Here is a 4,883-nt window from a genome sequence, read left to right as displayed (position 1 = left end):
CAAATAACTACTTGTGGCGCTTAAGCGCGGGGTACCTGACACTTAGGTGCGACCCTCTGGAGCTTATGCATCAGTCTTGGGCGCTTTGGCACCCCAATTCAGATTTGCACATTTCTCTATTTTTGCTCCAAATTTTACCATTTTCACTTCTTTTAGTTTTTTTTATCCATTGATTGTATCGGAAAGAAAAACACACAAATACCTTTCATTAAAATGCAATATCTCAAACATTGGTATAAAAATGTGTATAAGACACTTTATATTTTAGGTGTATCAGGGAGTCAAGTCATATATATGGACACTCATAGATATAATAAAAAGGGAAAGTATGTGATGATTTACATGATAACTTTTGCTTGCTAGTTCTTCTTAACTCCTCCATCGGGCATGACTCAGATATGTTGCATGTAGATAGCTTTTTGTGCTAACATACTTTCAAGCAAATCAAGTCCTTTTTATTTTCTTATATACCTTTTAGAGTCCTTAAGAGAGTCTTGTAGTGGTAATAAGATAGTGCACGGGTTCTTAGGCAATTTAGCATGGGAACCATATTTTGGGGAACCAGAAGTAGATGCTCGTGTCTCGTATCTTAATTTTGATGTTATTGGATAACATTAGGACCACACACATATAAATGGATATTAATTGCTCTTTTTCTTTCCTGGGATATTTTTTCGACCAAGAGGCACTACCATTTTCTTATTATTTTTATATGGATTGTTTTCTTGCTTTCATTTGAATGTTTGCATGCTTAAAATGGATTTCATTATTTCCTTTTGTAGTTTTTCTAGGAATCATGAATGCAATATAGGTTCTTTAGGATTTCAAATTCAAAATTTTCTACAAAATTCTTATAAAATATTCAAGATAATAAAAATTTTAGGATTATAATATTTAGTAATTTAAAATTCACATTTTTACTTTTTTGCATGGCATTTAAGCCTGATTTTAAATGGGTTGCATGCATAGTATTACATGTCTCAAGGAGAAGCCTCTATTCTTCTCCAATGATTGATCTGACATAGATTTCTACTTTGGTGGTTTTCTAGTATGTTTAGGGTGTTACAAGACATCTGACCCAATCGGGTGAGAGTCCTTCTCTAGGAGTGTTTCCAACTTTGTAGCTGAACTTACCCTTCTCTTCTTTTCATGTAACATCTCCACCATTTATTTAGTGGGTATAAGTTCCACCTCTTTGGGCTCTACCTTATAGTTATAGGATAGAGTTTCCTTTCTTTAACCTTAGGGCTGTCAAGAATCCCTAGGATGATGCAATGCATGTATTACTAATGAGGAGTCTCTGGTTATGTTGGGTTAACAACCTTCACAACCAAGTAGACTTAAGGTCCTGGTAGTTTGGGATGACTAGTCCATGGTACACCGACTCAACTACCTCTACCTTTTAGGATTAGACTACCCTTCCTCTTATTAAGCCCCTTTGAGCCCTCTCACTCCTTTGACTTCATTGATATCATCTTGTTGGCCTGATTACCAATGAGCACTCGCTCGTTTAGGATACAATCATTCACCCTTTACCCTTATAAAACAATAAGCTTTGACATATATGGATATCCCCGTCATGATGATTTTGGCTATTTCATAGGCTCTAATGTCGATGAGCCTCTACTAATTTAGGATGTGAGAGTCTCACTCTCTGCCTTGTGTCTTAGCAAGAGCTTTGAAGCTTCAAGGCATTCCAATTTAAAATAAGCATCTTTTGATGGATTATTCTCTAGGTTCATGATTTTACAAGCAAAACACCTTTTATTGAGATCATTCCTTGGTATCCCCATGGATGTAATTAACCAGAGGGATATGTTTTTATAGGAGACTCTTGATCCTAGAATAAAAATATTATTTTTTGTTCTCTGATTATGGGTGGTTTAAATAGGGATTCTCTTCATGGATTTTATGTTTTGAGGTACTTTGATATGATCCTGTTAGGACCTATATTCTTGACCCATCAAACGAGGATTACCCATGTAAAATCTTTCACTTGTTTTTTTTTTATTTCTTTGCCTATTTGTTGTTGTATATCCTTCTTTTTGAATCCTCTCCTCTTCAAATCATTGATATCATCCAAGAAACATTTATTCTAATAAGGGAATTATATGATGACATGTAAATAAATAAACTAGGAAATTTGAGTCTTCAAAAAGAACCAAGAGAACAACCATGAAGCTTAAGAAATAAGAAAAGAGATCGACCGACCATTGAATAGCCAACCACCAGAGGAAGACAATAAATTTCATGATTGAAAAAAAGAAAGAACCAATAGAAAGAACTCAAGGAAATATTCAAAGAAGGGATTTCTGAACACTCAGGCTTATTCATAAACAAAATAAGAGAAAGTTCAACCAACATAGAGGCAACAATGACATTTATTACTTGAAATCATAGAAAGGAAGTAATTCAAACACACTAATTAAGATTGAAAAGTTTAAATTTTTATTTCATAAATAAAAATTATTTACATCTACCGCTCAGCGTCTCTTAAGAAAATAATTTTTAAAACTAACAGCAATAGCTTCAGTCGAGACATACCCTTACCTAAGCAGCCATTTGTACAAAAGTTTGACCCTCATATTCTAAACATATCTACTATATTTATTTCAATTTGATTCTAGATGGTGGAAGATGTCTCCCTGAAGGTTGGCAACTCCACCATAGAAATGTGACTTTTTTATAGAGGGTTTCCTTCCAAGCACACATTGTGGCCATCTCCTCCACCAGATTATCCAAATTGTGCACCCACTTGGCCAAAAGAAGCATCTCCCAACACGACAAAATCTAGTTGCTTGAAAGAGCTAATCTTCTATCCCATGCAACTAACATCTTTCTTGAGCTAAAGGATTTTGGTCATTTGGCCACTTTTGCATAGGCCTCCCCTTGAAGACTCAGGTAAAACTCGACCTTATGTGAGGCACTCTCTACTGACCCACAATTCATAACAGCCATAATAACTATATTAGCACCAACTACTATTAAAAAGGAAATGATGTAACCACTTCGCTGAGCGGGTCATCTGCATCAAAATATAATATAAAGTAGGATCGAAAAAAAGAAAATCCACACAAAAAATATCCTTCATACCGAAGATCCTTTTCCACTTTGAAGGGGTGAAAGAGAACCCTTCCTCATCACTTAAACGTTCTTCAATGGTGGAAGAAGGTAGGTTACGCCTTGATTTCCAGAAAGCATCAAGGCATCAACAACTTGTCACATAGTTCTCAAGTAGCTACTTTTGGCTCCCTAAATGATGCAAAATTTGCCAGTGGCTCCTTGCTATGTTCCTAATGGTAGAGTTTGAACGTGAGCCAACAGATCAATCAGCGGTTCCATTGGACATCCAATTTTTCACACTTGAAATGCTTTTCATAGTGAACTTCCTCCATAAGGGAACCCTCTTTCAAGTGGTTTTGATCCGCTCTCTTGCTAGGGGGATTTATGAACGAGTAGATGACCACACCTGATCGTCCAGATTAGGTGCGCCAACACGTTCTACCTCAGTTCCCCTTCTAGTCGGAGGTCAGTATCCCACTATAGATCTTTAAAAGCCATCCATTATGTTCCTTTATTGTACGTTCCACCCTTAGGGAGTGACTCATTAATCATGTTATCGGTGAAAGTTCAGATAGACACAACCAAGAATTTGGAGGAAGATGGAAGACACATGCTCCTCACTCCATATTTATAGGAATCACAGGCACAAAATACAATGAGAGTTCAATTATCATATTTTAAAGTAATCATAAATATTGCTCACATTTTTTCATTAATTTTTCTTGTTCTTACTGGAGTGTAACTATCAATAAATAAAAGAATCGGAGAACTAAATATGCACACAAGAAATATGTCATCATGAATCTTGAGGAAATCTAAAGGACAAATATAAGCATGGTCAAATATGACAGAAAAAGGATCAAAGAATACATTACGTGAGCCAACAAGGTCCATTACCTCAAGGTTCCCTTCAAGTCGTGTTTCAAGCTGATCGAACGAAAGATTCCTAGGTCAAAGATCAGAACCTATCTAATTAAGAGAAGGTAATGACCTAATTCTCACGGAAACAAAAAAGTCATCTTTGAGGAACCCATATAGACATGTCAAGTGAATTAAATTGTTCATCACAACATCTATATGAGCTCCTCGATGGTTCCTCATTGAAAGGGGTGGGCTATCTATCTGTTATGATGATTCATCCCCTACTCGACAGTCTACTCCCATCCTAGTGATAAAATATCACACAATACCACACAATAACAAGGTCCATTGCCGCAAGTAGGTAATTGTGTACTTCATGCACCCCCTTATCTATAAATACGGGGGCATTTTTTCCAGTAAAGGGCTGAAACATTAGGAATTAAATCTCTAAAAATTCTCCTCTAATTTGCTCTTTCTCTCTCTCTCTTACATATACACATAATTCTATGTTCTATGTGTTGAGTGTGATTCAAAGGACAATCTAGGAATACCATTATTAATATCTAATCAATACATATGTATGCATATATTGATTAGATATACATATATATATGTATATATATGTATATGTATATATATATATATATATATATGTATATATATATATATAGATGTATGTATATATATGTGTGTATGTATGTATGTATGTATATGTGTGTGTATGTATGTATGTATGAGTGTGTGTATGTATGTAGGTATATGTGTGTGTGTCTGTGTGTGTTTTGCTCGCATCATAATTAAATAATGTATACAAGCTTATTATTTAGTATTAATTAATTTAAGGTATGGTATCTTATCTAAATAATGTTTTAGTAAAAAGGAATAAGAAGAATTAGCTAAACGGCTTACTTATTAGGTTTTTCAAATTTGGTTGCGCTGAGTTTTGCTAACTTTCTTCA

The sequence above is a fragment of the Phalaenopsis equestris genome, unplaced genomic scaffold (genome assembly GCF_001263595.1).
Source record: "Phalaenopsis equestris unplaced genomic scaffold, ASM126359v1 Scaffold208298, whole genome shotgun sequence".
Lineage (NCBI taxonomy): Eukaryota > Viridiplantae > Streptophyta > Magnoliopsida > Asparagales > Orchidaceae > Phalaenopsis > Phalaenopsis equestris.
Note: the sequence above shows the minus strand (reverse complement) of the source record.